At 46.0% G+C, this 17760-nt stretch overlaps 1 protein-coding gene across 4 annotated transcripts in view; it reads left to right on the forward strand.

The window, feature by feature from the left end:
- RAD51B (RAD51 paralog B) overlaps positions 1-17760 on the forward strand; it is a 515100-nt gene that overhangs the window by 400901 nt on the left and 96439 nt on the right. The gene's annotated exons all lie outside the window — the stretch shown is intronic.

Genomic DNA, 17760 nt, shown 5'->3' on the forward strand with positions numbered 1-17760 from the left:
GGTTTGTGACTAAATGCATGTTTATATGCGTGAGCGAATAGCAGTTTAAGAATTTTCATTAGCAGTATTCCTTTGCTTCCTACAACTTGGAGGATATAAAATTAGCTGCTCCTACGGAATGGTTGGAGGGGAGCTTTGGTCTTTTGCAAAGACTTGGCTTTAAGGAGCAGGCTGTGCACAGCAGCAGGCCCTGCCTACAGTAGTTGCAGCGACTGATGTGAGCAGCCTTTGTTTCCTGCGGGGCTCCGAGGGCTGTGGGTCACTTTTGGTCTTCATCTTATGGACGCCCACACACAGAAAGCAGAGGGCATTTGCCTGGACTGACAGAGGGCTTTAAAGCCTTAGAGAGCCTCATCTTTCTGGAGTGGTTTAAATATGCACCTCTCCGGGGCAGTGATGAAATAAATGACTCTGCTCGATCTTCCACGCAGGCTCTGAAAATCAAGTCAAGAAGCGAAGCATAGTGGTAAAGTCGGCAAGCGTTTACCAAGTGACCTTGCACGGCTTGTGTGGTGGGGCACAGCCACAATTTAAGTGAGACGGACAACCCTCAAGGCGTTTACAGTCCAGGCTTATTAATGTCACAACAGTGAACATACGTCCTGTGATAGGGTCTGATGGTCAGTGTAGACTACATTTTAAGTTATTTAGGAATATGAAATACTCAGCAAAGCACAGACAATATTCTTACAGCTGATAATGGTCAAAAAGAGGGAAGTCCAGGGTTTGCTCACGGGCTACATCAGATTGCAAGCTGATGCCCAGTGGGCCAGAGTCAAACAATATTTTCAAATTCAGGAAATTTTTAATAAAAATTAAGATTTTTTACTTGTGGTTTCTTCCTGGCTTTTAAATCCATTTGACTTTGTGGTCTCAGGTCTAAACAGTTCACACGTGACCTAGTGGTCTTAGGGAAACTTTAAGTAGGTGGGTTCTCATACGCACGCAAGGATGTTTAACTCGCTCTTGAGTTTCCAAGCATCATATATAGGTTTGCTTTTTTAAAATGGCAATGGAAGATTAATATTGCCTTGGTCTCACAGTTTAGCTCTGAGATCAATAAACCTTTTTGCAAAGGGCCAGATAAGAAGTATATTAGCCCTTGCATTGCAGGTCACTTGGTCTTTGCCACAACCACCCCACTCTGCCATTGCAGGTGAAAGCGGCCATGGACACACATGAGCAAATGAGCACGGCTGTGTGCCAGCAACACTTTGCTTAGGAACACTGAATTTGAACTTCACATAATTTCTACGTCACAAAATATTCTTTTTCTTTCGTCTTCTTCCTGACTGTTTCGGAATGTAAAAACTGTCCTAGTCTGTGAGCCATTCCAAAGCAGGTAGCAGGCCTCACGTGGCCCAGAGGGACAGTGGGCAATTATGCATTGCAAAGGCGTGCTCTAGGCTTTTTCGCCCTGGCTTGCCCGAAAGGAGCCGCTAGGAGGTTCTGTTCTCTGGATCAGGCAAGGGAATTTTCCTTTCCTCACTCTCCCATATTCACAGGGAGCTGGGTCGATGTCCCTCTTCAACACGGAAGAGCCAGGTTGTTCACCTCACGTTTCCCAAGGCGTCAGAGGCTGGCCTCCGTTTCAGACGGCTCAGGTGATGAGTGAGCCTTGTGTTTTCCATGAGGAACTTTATCCCTCAAGCATCTGTGCCCCGCTCATAATTATGCATGGAAAAGGCTAAGTGAAATCTATTAATATCCTAGCTAGAAAGAAAACTATAAAATTACACATATATGCAAGCTTGTGTGTATTCTGCAGTTCAAAGTGTAGTCAGCAAAAAAAAAAAAAAAAAAAAAAAGCCTGCATGCTATTGCACTGGGAGGAAATCGGTGTCTTTGAAATCAAATACCCTGCCATTGGCATATCCAGGCTTGAAACTGGGCTGCAGCTTTTAGCTTCCACCACATGTTTACATTGGAAATCTCTCTGTGCTCATATAGAGTTTGTTCTCTTATGAAATCATGTCTCTAGGGAAGGATAATTTAAAGCCATTTCCGTTTGTTATGTCTGAGCTGAACTAGACTATTAGGGCTTGTTAACGCGGGATAAACTTGAGCCCTATAACTGCCTTCATCTGCAGATTATAGAATCTGTCCAACAAATTGCATTCTGATGTTTTCAGATGAAGGCTAAGCAAGCAAGGGCCTTTTAATTTATATTCTATCACCATGGTTGTCTTAGGAATCACAGTTTTGACTTTCATGCCTACTTGGTACAGCAGAGATAATATGACTCTTGAACAGGCCAAATCCAGAAGTAATTGAGACACTAAACTAGATCCGCCTGCCACGATAGTGGAGCGAGCAAAGCCTGCCAGTCAGGAAACTGCTGGCTAAGCATCTTTCTTCAGGGTACCTCCCGTCCTCCAGTCGTAGCATAAATCAACGCTAGGTCCGCCGAAATGTCGTGTGTGGTCTGCATTTAGAAATTTCACTTGAAAATTATATTGTGGCAACCATGAGACAGATGGATAAAGTAAAACAAGTTTTCTGTAGGCTCATGTTAAGTAAATAGAATTCAGCGAAGATAGACGTTTCCCTGATTTAGTGAAGGGGAGGTGATGGCTGCCCGAGGGTACCTTGCGCCCTCCACCTCCATTCATCCCACCCACTGAACACTGTGACAGTGACACTTCGACATTTAAATGTCTGGTTGATTAGCATTCTCCATTTTAGATCGTGGGTATTGGAATGAAGAAATTATATTTGCTTGACTTTTTTTTTCTTTTTTTTAACATCTAGTGGAATTGCCAGTCCAGCTTCCGTAAAGGCTTTAACAGGGTGGCACTGGGCAGCAGTGGCACTAGACGACAGGGCACCCCCTAACTCTAGAAAAGGGGTTCTTTTTCCCTTATGGCTCCAACCTCATTAACAGGGCCTCCATTGAACTTAATTTTTTTTTTTCAATAAACTCATGAAGGCATTGTCCTAAGCGCAGAGGTTGGTGACAGGGGTGATGGTGGAATATAGAGACAAATAAGACCAGGACCCTCTTGAAAAGTGACTATGTATTTAAATCACCCTAAGCAAGACCAGATTCAAGGAATACCACAAAGGAAGGGCAGCCACGGGACAGTGACATTTAAACTGGGCTTTGAGGGAGAAGTAGGGTTTTAACTACCAGGAGGGAGAAGACTCGGCTACACTAAGGGAACGCCACGAACAAAATTCCAAACGCAGGAAAGTACAGAACGTGTAGAGGGAGGGTGGGAGTGAGACCTCCCCTTGCTCCCTCCCTTCTCCCTTTCCTCTACTCAGTGTTGAGTGAACGCCTATGTCCACATAAAGTTTGCAGTTTAGAGGAGGAGACAGTCATGAATTGAAGAAGCCTGAAGTAAGTGGCAAATTACAGTTGTGACCCTTACCTCAAAGGAGAGGGGTGCACTGGCCAAGAGAGAGCATTACAGGAGAGTCCAGTGCACCTTCCAGGGCTTTGCTGAGGAGAGATCCTGCAGTGTGAAGGGAGAGCAGGCCCTGCTAGAGGGCCGCAGCCTGGAGAAGGGTCAGAGTGTACGCAGCACATGCGAGACACTGCCGGAGTGAGGACCTGGGTCGCGTTAGGTGCAGCTGGCTGCAGAGTCGGCTGTTAACCACAGTCAGGGAGCCGACCATGGTGGGGTTTTGTCTTTATTCCAAGAGTAAAGGGAAACCATCGACTTGTTTCAAGTGAAGAGTGGAATGAGGTGATGAGTGTTGCTTTCTGGAAAGAGCACTCTGGCTACAATGGAGAGAATGAATTAGAAGTGTAAAGAAGGGGACAGAAAGTGTACTGGGTGGCAGATATGATTGTCCAGGTGGGACATGGCTGTTTGTTGGGTAACAGTGGTGGGAAGGAGGAGAATGGAATGAATTCAAGGTCTAATTATGAAGTTGGCCTTGAATTATAGAAGGAGACATTGAATTTGAAGCACCTTTGAGACACTGAGAAGACATACTGGGGGGGGAAAGAAAGTCTGGAGCCCAGTGAAAAGGCCTGGGCTGGTGATACACATTTCAGAGACCTCTTCCCATAGATGGCAACTGAGCGATGAGTGTGGATATGTTAGTTGAGTGAATGAATGATAGGACGAATTAATGGATGAGATCGGGTAAGGAGAGAGCATAGAGTAAGAAGAGGGCCTCAACAGCTGTTCGGTGCTATAGCTCTGTAATTACCTAGTACCAGTTGTGATAATCGACTGTTTTGTCCTAGGGCTAGCTCTCATGCCTTATATGGACATGTTCTGAAAGCTAACAGGAACCTGGGAAGTGACCGGCCCATCACCTTGTCCCCAGGGAAACACCTGTCCTCACCCTTCCAACTTACTGGTGGGTGGGTTCTAAGAGTTCACACAAAAGATGGCTGTCTGGACTGTAAAACACTCTTCCCCAAAGAAGCACCTATGTTCCTAGACTGATGCCACCAGGGACCGAATTCGATCAAGGTTCTTTCTGTGAGACGTGATGTTCAGTAGGACCTCGGGGTAACAGGACAGATTTCTCCCATTGCTTCCTTGGGCATGGGCCTGGGGCCTCTTCTCCACTCTCCTCCCATCCCCCTTGCCAGGCACTGGAAGACAGGGCTGTCCACCTTGATGTCATTGGGAGTGGCTTAGTGACTCAGCGAGGGCGTTCCAGGGCTTTCTGGGACACCTCCAAGTACAAGCCCCCCGAGGCTCTTGTAGATCTGCATTTGAACCCATTCACTCCCCTTTTATCTTTTCTGAGGACCCCCAAGGATCAGCCAGCCTGTGTTTCTTGCTTTTACTACCAGCACGTGGGAATCTGGTGGAGTCAGGAGTGAGGAGAACAATATAATGGGGGAGAGTGACGGGGGCCGCTGTTAATTTTGCCATATTTAGCCTATAAGTACTCTCATAAAACTTTTCCTCATCTTTCTAGTTCCTGAAGCAAGCACATAGCTCTTTGGAAATGTCTAAGGGTTTTTATTACTAACAACGTCAGAAAGCAAGTTGAGAGCAGAACAGCCCTCTCTGGGCCTCTTCCCTAGCCTGTCCTTACGTTGTGTTGTTTCCCTTAGACCTGGGGTGAACCCGTACCCCCATTTCGGAGGTCAGTCCTTTTCTGTGCCCGGCGTCTTGGCATAATAGCCATTAGCACTTCCTTTCCCTTTAAAAAAGTTTAGAAGACAAAATATGGCTGCCCACTTTAGCCCCACAGAGAAAGATAAAGTGATGCATTGATAGTAACAGAGCATTCAGAAAGGATTGAAGTCATCTTTATTTGCATTTTAGTGAGACCATGAGCCAGCAGAGTAGCCTCCTCGGTGTTTAGTCCCAGGACCTGGGCTGGGCCTGTGCGTGTGTAGATGCAGGGATGGGTAGCAGAGGGGAGGGCCCATGAGAAGTGCTGGAGGTGGGGCTGGAGTGCTCCGCCGAGGTGTGCCCACCTTTTCTCCTGTCCCTTCCCCCCTCCACAGCCAGGTCTGCCACAGGGGACTCAGACCTGCACTGGGCAAGGTGGTGTCAAGGACCGGGGTTGAAGAAGGTGGGTTTCCAGGCAGCTGTGGGGTCAACAGCAGAGAGGACAAAACTTTGGAAGCAGACATGGAGACAAGTTATGATGACAGATAGAGTGGGGTATTGGGGGAAAGGGTCTGGGTCATTGTTGGATTGATTGTCACAGCAAGGGGAGAACATGGAATTGTCAACAGGACGCTTAAATTTTTCCTGAAAAGTTGCCACTTTAGGGGAATGGTTTGGGAAGAATTTCCCTGTGTCCACATAGCTGTGCTTCTGTTTAGAGGTTTCTGAGCAGCTCAGGCCACCCAACTGGTGAAACCACGTGGGGTGCCCCCAGCTCATGGGCCTGTAAGACACGTACTTAAGTCACATGTACACAACATAAGAACCACCCATGACGTTAAACAAACAAACAAATGTGTGATCCTTTCTCATTACCACTTCCATGAAACCAAACGCTATTTAGAAGTGTTGACTACAGTGGTAATGCTTTCCTGACAAAGAGATTACTTGTAAAGTAATAAAGAATATTAGAAAAACGAGCCATAGTTACTACTATTTGTGGTGCTATGTAGGTGGCATGCCTGTTACAAGAACTTTTGCATCATCTGATGTGTTTTAAACTAGAAAAAATGTAGTTTAGTCACTCCTGGGCACTCGGAAGTTTAAAAGCCCAGAGATCTTAGGCCATCTGGCAGGGCAGGCGGGTCCTTTGGGACGCTACAGGCCAGCCTCTGGGCTCACGCATGGTTTGAGAATGAGAAAGAACATGAAATGGTGGACTCGGGACTGAATTTTGAATTGGGAGGTCCATTTCAAGCTCTGGGTCTGAAATGCCTTTGTGTAAGGCTCTTGGCCTCACTGTGACTCAGTTTTCCTTTCTGTAAAATGAGAAGGTAACCCCAGTACTACAGTAGTATCTGAGTACCTTTAAGCATTTGGGAAAAAGGCACAGGGAAGAGTACCATCTCGTCATTGGAGGGGTGCAGGCAGCTGCTCAGAAACACTAGGGACGGCACTCCCGCTTTGGTATCAGGAGTACAATGTATTTTTTTAATCCCATTTCTTACATTGCCTATTTATGGAGACATTTTTTAAAACTCTTATATTGCCTAAAGAAAACATCGATACAAATCTCGTTGAATGGTGGGTTAGCTCCAATATCCTCCAAGTCAGTTGAGCATTTTAAAATTCACCATAATGTTTTCTAAAACCCAATTTGCCTGGAAAGTTTAGGTCACTATTTTATTACCAGCTTCATAACTGCCCGATTGTGGAAACAACAGAAAGTAAAGAACTTGGGCTTGGAAGCGTACTAGGTTCTCCAGCTAAATCCACCGCCCGTCCCTGGGGATTTGCATCTCCCCACTCCCACTCCAGATGTTACTAATTCTTGGTGCCGTCATCCGGGCCGTGGTCGTCGTTCTGGTAGCGACCTCCCCAGACCTGAACTGGATCGAATCCATGGGGTTTACTGGTCCCAGTTTGAACACTCAGATTAGTCCAGTGGTTTGGGATTATTTTTTCCCTAAGACGAAAATAGACATCATTATTGGTTTTTCTGAATTAAAAAAAAAAAAATGAAAGTATAAAGGAAACGGTCAGTTTAAGCGATCCCACTGAGAGAGGTAGCGTTGTGGCGTGCGGCGCTCCGGGTGTCTCCCAGCGTGTGCATGCGCGCATTCACACGTGCCATTTTTAGAAAGCAAGAGGACACTGTCCCGGCTGCTCGTGACCTTGTTTGCTTCACTCAGCTTTCCGTTGTGGGTAACTCTCCATTCAGAAATGAAGAACGACACCATTAATTAGTGTGGCCTCACACAACATGCCATTCAATAACTGCCATTACCTCTTTACCCATTTTTCCATTTGTTGGTCATTTAGGTTTTTTTCTGGTTTTTACTGTCAGGAAAAGTAAACATTGCAATGAACATCCTTCTACAGATGTATCTCCAAGTCTGTCTGGTCATCTCCTTAGGGTGCATTCCGGAGCGATGCGGGCGGGTCATGGGCGGGTTTCTCTGTGTGTGCGTGTGTTGCCAGACTGCCCGTCGGGAAGGTGTCACTCTGCCTGCCCGTCCTTTGTGTTTGTAAATTCGTTATCCTCCATACTGTTGCTCACACAGGGGGTTATTTTTTTTTTCAATCTCTGTGAATCCCTTAAGTGAAAACAGTGTCTCATTGGTGCTTATATGTGCTTTGCTTACTAGAGAGATCGACCATCGTTTTGTATTTCTCCTGTTGTGACTTGCTGGTTTAGTGACTCCAGCCTGAAAACTCCAGGAGGGCTATGGTCTGCTTGGTCCACGGAAAGCGGGACTTGGGCTGGGAATTATTCTTCAGTTAGACTGCACGATGTGAAAGCCTATAGTAGGGAAAATCTCAAACTCATTAGAAAGCTGTCTTAAGAATATTCTGTTTTATGAATAACTATACCATGGCGTTTGAGTGTCCCTAACAAAAGAAGAAATTCATCGTGCTAATTGGAGACGCCAGTCCTAGAGAAGGTGGGACTGGGCTGTGCCCCTCTGCTGCGGTCCCAGCGAGCCGTGGCAGAGTTCTTGGAAACCTCTCCAAATTCATGCCACCCCGCAGAGGAGCTGCTGCAACAGCCCAGCACACCCCACCTGCTCGAAGTTGCCATAGGCCAGCCTCTCCCGAGTTTTACGATGCATCTGAAATGAACTTTTACTGCCTCCTCCCTTCAACTCACGAAAAACCGTGGGGGAGGAAAGAAAAACAGAACCCACCAAGAGGAACAAGCAGACCTGTCCAAGGCTGGTGAATTGGCTACTCCATGGGGCAGCGGAGAGTGAACTACAAAAGACATAAAGCACACCTCGCTTTAATCCTTTCCATCCGCCCAGAGCCCCAGAAAGCTCATAAAGTCTCCCTTTCTGGGTGATTGGATTCCTTCGGCTCGGGGGAGGCAGCGCTGCTTGGTTCTTTGGGGAGGGGGCTGGGGGAGCTAGGGAAAAGGAGAGTGGCAATCACGGGGGAGTGGGGGGAATGAAAACGCAGTTCCTCTCTCCCTGCTTCAAGGTGGGGAGCGGTAAACACAAACAGCTGCCGCCTGGATGCACGCACGGGGCTGGGCCCCTCGTTTTAGTGGCCGGCACCTCCCTCAGAAGCCGTGTGTAGCTGCGAGGTTTTTCACCTTTGAGGGCTCCTCTTGGCTAATCCACAGGAATTGTTTTGAATGCTGCTGGCAAAAATGTGGCTGAAAGTTGTGTGTGGTGGGTGGTATGCTTTTTTCTCTCTTTAAAAAGAGTAGCTGTTCTTCTCTGCCAGTATTTAGAAGCTGGAACTGTCTGTTCTTCTTGTTTGAAATTGAGACTTTAGAGACCAATCTTTTCAGAGCCTAGAAGAAGGAGAAAGAAAAAAAAAATCCTCTGGTTTGCCTTTGGCCTGGATACTTTTGGCTTGTTTATTTTTGACCTTTCACCATGTTTGCAGGCTGCAGGGGAACCCTGGTCCGCCTGGGCTGGGCTCCTGCATCTCCAACAACAAACGCTAAATCCAAAAAGGAAATACATTCTTTGGCAGTGAAAAGAAGAATCGCCTAAAACTTGTCTAGTCCTCCTTGTTTTTGAACTCCTGGTGAAGACAGAGAAGAAAATGCACTCACCAGTTCTTCTCCACCCTGTGGCCCAGCCACACGCTTCCAGGCCTTCCCTCATTCCCCCTCCTCCCTCTCCCCCAGGGACACTAGGGCTGAGCAGGCTGAGCGCTTCCCAGCTCAGGGCCTGCCTTTCGGGCTTCTCTGCCTTTGCAGGTGCCACTCCCTGCTGGAATGCTTTTACCCCACCTTTCCCTGGGTGAGGTCCTCCTGGCATCTATGGGCTTTCCCTCTACTGGCTGAAATCCTTGAAAGCAGGCCCCAGCCTTAGGTGTCCAGCACAATGCCTGTGGTACTGGTGGCAGCAGTGGTGTTAGTATTAGCTGCAGTAGTGTTAGTAGAAGCAGTACTAATAATAGTAATACTTACTCCTTATTGGGTTTGTGCCATGTGCGAGGCACTGTGCTAGGTGTTTCTCACCGGTCTTTAACCATCCCAACAACCCTAGGTCATAAGAGGTATCACCTTCATTTCATAGATGAGGAAATTGAGGCTTCCAAGTTAGGACACTCAGCCAAGGCCGCATTACTAACAGACAGTTAGAGTCCAGGTTCTTACTCATTTCCCCTCTCATTCTGGACATCTTGTTATGGTAGATGCTTAATAAATGCCTCTTGATTAAATGAATGGCCCTGAGATTATGTGCTGAGCTTGGGGAAATCTGTCCAGGAATTTCAAGAGCCACGGCATTTACACTTGGTCCCTTGATGGGTCCCCCCTCTTCTAGATCTGACCGTTGTCTCCTGCTTTTCGCTAAGAATCATCCTTCTCCTGTAGCTGGGGGAGGTAAGGTGGGGTGAAGATGTTTCCTCTTTCCTTAAACTAGTCTTTGTTTCCCTGAAGTCTGTCTAGTCACCTCCCAAAAATTAGGCCAAATTAAATGAAGTCACTGTTTTTATAGATCAAAAACTGTTGAAATCAGCCATATTATATGGTTCAGATTAGTACAATGCCTTTGTCAGAGGCCTTATGATGTCTACAAACTTCCCTCGTGGAATTGTTGTGAGAATTAAATACATAAAATGCATATAAATGACCACTACTGCCTGATACATAGCAAATTCTAAAAAAAAATGTTAGCACTTGACATTATTTTTATTAATCTTTGACTGGAGTACTGAAATTCCTAAAAGGGCTGAGACTATGGAGGCACATTAATTAATATTAATAATTACTACACCAACTAATATTTATTACTATGTGCCCAACACTATTTTAAGGACTTTTCAGTACTAACTCACTTAACTCTCCTAAGAGTCAAATAATGGGGGTATAATCACCAGCCCCATTTGACAGGTAAGGAGGTGGGGACCACAGAGAGGTTAAGTTGGGGAGCTCAGGTTCAAGTTTCTGATTCTGGAGCCTACCCCCTTTCATAATCATCACTGCTCTGAAAAAACAGTAAGCACCAGGCCTAAAAGAAATGTAATAGAAATGTTACGTATCAATTCCTCCCCATCCTTACCTCTCACTTGCGTTTTCATGGGAGTGCGTGTATTTGTGAAAGTCCATGCCTCTGGTGTTTTTGCGTGCTCCCAGGCCCCACCAGGAGGAGGGGGGCCACCCAGCAGCACCTATGTACCAAACCCACCTTCTCCAAACCATTATTTCCCAGTTGCCAGCTTGGCACAAATAAATCCGTGTTACCACGGCTGAGGCTGTTTCATGAGGAAAGATCTTTGCTCCAAAATTGTTTTCTGTTTTCAGCTACCTTTATCATTCTCATTTACCCTTGGGACTGCAAAAGACCATGTCTCCCTGTTTACAGAGGCCAAAACAAATTCCAGGAATAAACACAATTTTTGCAACTTTTTTCAAAACTTGGTACTATGCATAGAGTAAATATTTGGTAAAAGAGCAGAAGTGATTAAACAGTCAGTAAAAAGAAGTGAACACAGCCATATACTACATATTTGCATAGGCAATACATACATTAAAGGAATTTCATCCCTAAACTCTGTGATACAGTTTTGTGTCTATATAGGCTAATATATAATAGTTTGATGCTTTCTGCTTATCTCTGTTTTCTAAATTTTCCCCAGTGTGGAGACAGAACGTCTTCGGGCGTGCAGGCTTTGACCCAGGCAGGCCTGCTCACCCAGCATGCTCTCCCGGGGCCCTTGTTGTCCTCCTTCCCCATTTCCACGTGTCACCCCTAGGTTAACAGGGCGGCTCCAGCAGGAGGGCCGGGGGCAAAGGGCTCTGAATGTTGAAGATGATGCTCTACCAGTGTTTCTAGCAGCCTTGTAATCTGCCAGGCAGAGCTGGGAACAGACTGGTCGTGGCGATGGGGCGTGTGTGTGTTTTGAAGGCAGAGGCACCAAGGTAAGACCCCTAGCCCACACCTCACTGCTGTGCTTCCGTGCACCCATCCGCGGGGTGGAAATTGCGCCAACTGCTCTGTCTCACAGAGATCCCTGAAGAAGAGGTGAAGTCGATGAGGTGTTAGAGAGGTTTGTGCCGTGCAAAGGCACACTCTGGCTGGGCCGCCTGCTTGCTCTTAGGCACCCACCCTGAGTGAGAACGAGGATATGGTGGGCTTCCTTCTCCAGTGCCCGCAACAGTTTGTGGCAGAATCAATGCCTGTTCGGTATTCGCTTCAGCTTTGCTTCACCATCCTCCTCCTCTGCCCCCATCTTCCCTCTCTCTGGATGGCACTTGCTTGTTTGCCCCGTGCGTCCCCACCCCCAGCTACCCCACTCATCACTGTGTGAGGAAGGCCATTGAGAGGCCGGGCTGCCAGGGCGAGCAGCAGGATCCCCGGGAAGATGCCTGGCTCCTGGGGAATGGGAGCCTAATCCCGTTAGTGGCTGGCTGGAGGCCCCTGGGGCCTGCAGCCTCCTTCCCGCTGTGCCTGGAGGGATGTCATTGGAGGACGGCGGCCACGGCGGCTTTGCTGGCCAGCAGCCCCCCTCCCACCCCCGGCCCCTCGCTTCTCCTTTCTTTTGCAGAGACACACACGGCAGTGCCTCTGAGGTCGTTTGTTTCCCACAGCCTCGCAGGGCTTGGTGGCGACCAGGGGGACAATGATCTCTCACAGGAATGATGGGAGGCCTGTTTTGCCTTAAATAAGCTCCTTCAAGGGAGCAGCAAGGTCTGTTGTGTGTGCGGCTTGTTTTTTTCAGAAAATCCTTTTGCACGTAGTTCCAGTGTGAAGTACTCAGGCAACTTCAATTGAAGACATGAAGCATCTTATATGTATGTGTGTGTGAGGGTTTAACTTTATTTTTTATTGCTGCTTTGAGACCACGATCGTGTTTTCCCTTCTGCCAGTTACCCTCTTCCCTCTCACGCCGTCTGGACCGCATCGTCCTCTGGAGAGTGTCAGGCAGGAACCGGCAGGTGTGGGGCCCAAGAGGTGGCCTTGTCCCCGTGCTGGCAGCCGATGGCCTCTGCTGTGGCGAGGCTGCCTGGGGTGTGTGCACCAGGGACTTGGAGCTGCAGCACATCCCCCGTCTTGTCCTGGGCCCGAAGAAAGTGTGTGGGCCTGGGTGTCCAGCTCTGGAATTCGCAGCAAGATGAAAGTGAAGCGGGAAGATTGTGGGCCACTCAGAACAGACCGTCAGCTTACGTGTCAGAGCTGCAGGGAAATATGGGGAAAGGAAAAGGGCCGTCTATAAAGAGGAAGTAAAGAGAGGTCAGGTTCTAGTTCTAGGCCCCGTGTAGCTGTTTAGTGAGGAAAGACATGAGGCCATTTCTCTTCACACCCTGATAACATCACTAGAAAACACAGAGCTGCCCTGTTTGTCTAATGCTCTCCAGCGTTTTAGGTCTTCACACTGCTCGAGGTAGTTTAACCTACGAGCTTTTATGTGTGAGCATTATTATGTTAACGGCTTTCTGCTTGGTGAGTCATGCTGTATCATGTAACCTAGAGATTTCATATGGAGAAACTGAGTTCAGACAGATTCAAGTCTTCCCCAGAACCACATAATGAATTCACTTCAAGGTTTAAGATTAAAACCCAGGTCCTTTAGTTTCCAGATCATTAACTAATCACTGTGATCTATGAATTCTTTCTCCTTGTTCCAAAAAAAAAAGGCAATCAAGACATTCTCTCATCTGAGCGATATCTAAATTATATTTTAAAACTATCCTTTCCTCCTTTAAAACAGATCTTCCTTTTTTAGTAAGTCATATCTCCTTCAACTCTTTATAAAATGTTGTCGCCTCTTTAACATGTCAACTCAAAAACTGCTTTATGATTGGGCCACTTGGAGGACATAGTGACATTTTTCCCTTCCCTTTTTATTTCCTGACTTGTTCCTGGGAATGATTCTCATGCATTTGTGAAGCACTTGGGCAGGAAGGAGAGTTCTCCAGATGTTCCTGTTGATTGCCCAGAGTAATTCAAAGACGGGTATCGCTTTTTGGGAAATTGAAGAAACATTTTTGTGATAACTAGTTATACTTGAGTTTAAAAAACAATCCTAAGATTAACTCTTAACAACCTGAGTGTCATTTTAATTGTTCACGAATTCTGAGCTGGGAGTCCCAGAAGTTTGGGCAAGTGGATTGACTTATTGCCTTATTTCTCTGGACCATCTGTTAAATGCTTATTCTCCACTGTTCATTAGCTTCCAATAACAAACACACTGCAGTCCACTCCAACAGACAGCCTGTGTCTTTGACATCGATAGGACACTAGCCAGACCATCTTCTCTCTGGCCATGATGGAACTGTTCCGGCCATCACTAAATCTAGAGTGATTCTTGCTTTAGTATTCATTGCAAGGGAAACAACAAAAGTGAATAAATAAAAATCACTGATACAAGGTGTGACAGATGGTGAGCAGCAAAAGTAAACTCCTGAACTACGTTAACAAGCTCCCTTTGGAAAAGTTTGACTCAAAGTGCAGACTGTGCCGGCTGGCCTGGCCTCAAGCAGCCTCCCCTCTCAGCCCATCTGAACGTCTCCCTAAAGGTTCCCTGCCTACTGGCAAATTCCACTGCATCTTCCAGAGGCACAGACGATGAGTTTGATTAAGTCCAAAATGGTAACCAAAAATGTGGAATAGCAAGAAACTGGCAGCAGTGGCTTTGGGAGCTGGTAAGGAAATAACAGGCTGTTGTCCCACACCCTAGTTTAATGCTCTCAAGAGGTTCTTGTGTTGCTCACATTAGTGGGCATGTAAATGAAACCCCTGTTGGCCTTGGCAGATATTGGCCTCTTCTGTGACCTTGTTTGACTGAAACAAAAAGTCATTGGAGGAACAAAATTTCAGCGCTCTGAACCCAGTTGAAAGAAAAGGGCAGTTCTCTGAATTGGGTAATTGGATCACCCTCCCAAGTGCCCCAGGGCTTATATCAAACATATAAGAAGGGGATTAATAACTTCAGTGTAAAAATGAGCTTCAGGCGGCTTCCAACTGTAACATTTCACTCTCAGGAGCTTTAGGACATACAAACAGATTTTTTCCAGGGTATTTTGAAGTGCTCTTTATAAAATGCAGGGAGGGACTTGAGGCTGCTGTGGGGTCCTTGTAATTGCTGTGGTCCAGTCTGGTGGGCAGGCCACCTGAAAGCCTCCGCAAAGCAGCCACTTAATGAAACTGCTCGTGAGATGTAGGATGGGAGCTGGAAGACAATGACAATAATAGTTTTATAAACTGTGCTCTATATGCATTTCCTCGGTCACAGTTTTGTTACCTAGACTAAACTAGATGTGCGTCAGGCTCCCTGTCCTCCTATTTCTTACAGGTGAGTGAAAGGACTCCACATCTCACCCCAGACCCCTGTGTGGGTTGTATGGGGCCATTTGAGAAGATGAGGAATTTAAAATTTTTATTTACTTATTTGTTTACTCAATACTTACTTAATGCCTACTATATACCAGGCTTGAGAGAATAAAAAGGCATTTGTTGGAGTGATCACTTCATAAGTTATATAAATGTTTAATCACTGTGTTGTATACCTGAAACTAATATAATGTTGTATGCCCACTATAATTGAAAAATTTAAAAAACAAACCAAAAAAATGGAAATTTATATGTACACATATATGAAATATACATTCATATATGTATATGAAATACATATACATTCATATATATATGGGAGACCCATGGACAGATATTTGGATTCATAGTCCTTCATAAGGATTGAAGGAACACATGAGGAGGATTCCTTACTTCTCAGGAATGGGGAGGTTCTGACTGGGCTAAAGGTGGTAACAAGAGGTGAGTCCATGAGGCAGAGAAATGGCGAAGACTATTCCAGGCAGAGATTTCACAAAGGTTAGGTTGATGACTAATCTGGTCAGAAGATGCAGGCTAACATCATCAGTTTTCTCTTGGAGCAGAAGGGTCAAAAGTGGTTCTTTGAGGCCTGAGGAAACGGGTTTATTAGTGATGGAGGCAACTATTGGGATCACAACTTGTGTAGAAAAGGGAAACAAAGGAAAACCTCTGAAAAATACGTTGTTTTGAAATGTATCTTCAAAGATATGGACATTCTGAGAATTTTGGCAACCGCATAGAAAAGAAGAGCTCATGAGGGAACATTCTTATCTTAATGGCTGTAGATCTGTCTGATGCCAAAAATGTTAGCAGAATCCTGCTATTTGTTTATTGCTGATTCACCTTAAAACTGGTATTTTTTTTTTACTAAGAAAATATTGCTATAGCTGGGGAGAGTTGCTTCTAAGAAGTAGAATACCAGAAAGCTAATCAGAAAAGTAACTAACTTGAATCATGAGCTAAGGATTTGTTTTCATTTTTATCCTATAATTTTTATAGAAAACTCTGATGCAGATGTCTAACCTGCACAGTCACGTGGGAAAGCCTGAGGGAAGCTACGCACAGTCCTCAGCCCCCAGCCGGTGAAGGCAAAGCCCACACCCTCCTTGTCCGCACTCCCGCCTGTCACAGCTAAACCTTCAGTAAAGGCAGACACTCTGAATTCTCTCACATTTGTTTGGTTTTTGTCATTGACCATGTTTTTCTTCCTATAAAGTAGATGTGTTTCATTTCCTCCCTTCCTTCCTTCCTTCCTTCCTTCCTTCCTTCCTCCCTTTTTTTCCTTTCTTAATTCTTGGGTGTATCCAGCCAGAGGTGGCGAATAGGTTCCAACTTCCTTTCAACTCCAGATGACCAGTAGTGGCTTCTCGGACTGCTGTATTGTAACTGCTTAGCTACAACTGCTGTACTGGGGCTGCGGTGGCACGTGGGCTATGTACTTCACCCCTGAAGTAGTGCATGAGATAAATCATCTGAAGTCCAAATGCAAGAAAGCCATGCCTACCTCTCAAACTAGGAGACATTCTGCTGCGCATAAAGAAATGAAAAAGAGTGGAGACTTTATAAGAGAGATTTTCAATCTAAGAATTCAGAGGGGAAGCCTGAAGAAAGCTAAATGAAGTAGATTACCAACTTCTGAAATGTGATGGCAAAATCAAGTTGGGATTTTTGTGGCTCATTTCAAGGTAGCTGTTTGAATCTGTTTACTGTTTTCTTTTCTTTTTTTAGGGTTATTGTATTTTCCCCCTCCGCGTGTAGTGGGATGGCAAACCACAAAAAGCAACAGCCTCCTGCGTCCCTTGGCTGTGCAGTGTAGCCAGTGCCCAGCTCTCCCCTTGCAGTCAGCACGGGCTTGTGCTGCAGATAGGCCAGTGACTCATGCCTCCTGGGAGATGAGAGGTGGTTTCATCTTGATATCACCCATTGGGCCCATTGCTTGAATCCCCAGATTGTTCATGAGTTTGTTGACTTTTTATCTAAAAATAAAAGTCACTTAAGGCAAATAGCTTAGTGCCAGTGGGGTTGGCTATTTGTAGAGTTTAGAGACCCATTTAGGAAACCACCCTCAGGATTTTCTTGGCGTTGCATCAGATCTGGCAGGTTGCGCTTCAGGACACCAACTCTTGCACGGGCTGGGTCCGCTGGGCTGAGTTACGGAAAACCTCCCCAGGAAAAGTAAACCCTCAGGAAGTAGTTCGTACTGGGGATCCAAAAAGATGGCTGTAGCCTCTCGGTCCTGCCCTCCGCCCATTGCTCCTTCTCAGGTAAATGTGACACTGGAACACTCTTCGAAAGGACAAAGTGTTAGCTGTGTGGCTTTGGGATTTTGGTGCAACTTAGTCAGTGACGTTCCTCTTCCACAAACTCCTCCTGTTCTTTTTTTTTTAATTGTATTTTTTTCCATGTACCATTTATCCCCTTTATCCTCCCCTCCCCCCTACAACCTCCACCCTGTTGTCCATGTCCATGTGTCCTTTTTCCTTGGAACGAGCAAAAAAGAAAAAGGGCTCCCAACGTTTTTCAAAATGGTGCCACATCCTTCGTCTTCCCTCCCAAGTCATTATGCCTTATTTCTGGCTGCTGGAGTCCACTCTAGAGCCCAGCGCGTTGAAGTAGCGGGTGGCATCACTGTGAGGGCTAGCTCGGTACAAGTTGCAGAATTGGAGACCATGGCATAGCCATCTCTCTGGGTCACGTAGAAGTCACTTCTGGAGAAAAAGTGCTGTATACAATGTATATTTTTAAAAATGATCTTTACTTTGTGCTGCAAAAACAAACTTTGAGGGGATGGTTCTCCCACAGGATATGGAAATGGCCTTGGACCGTGTCCAGGGTTAGTGACACAGCTGCTGTTTCCTGCAAGGGACATCCCATATCCAGAAGGGGAAAAAGACAAAGTTAAATATATAGCAGGAGGATAATGACTGAACCTA

Source organism: Desmodus rotundus, chromosome 7 (genome assembly GCF_022682495.2).
Source record: "Desmodus rotundus isolate HL8 chromosome 7, HLdesRot8A.1, whole genome shotgun sequence".
Taxonomy (NCBI): domain Eukaryota; kingdom Metazoa; phylum Chordata; class Mammalia; order Chiroptera; family Phyllostomidae; genus Desmodus; species Desmodus rotundus.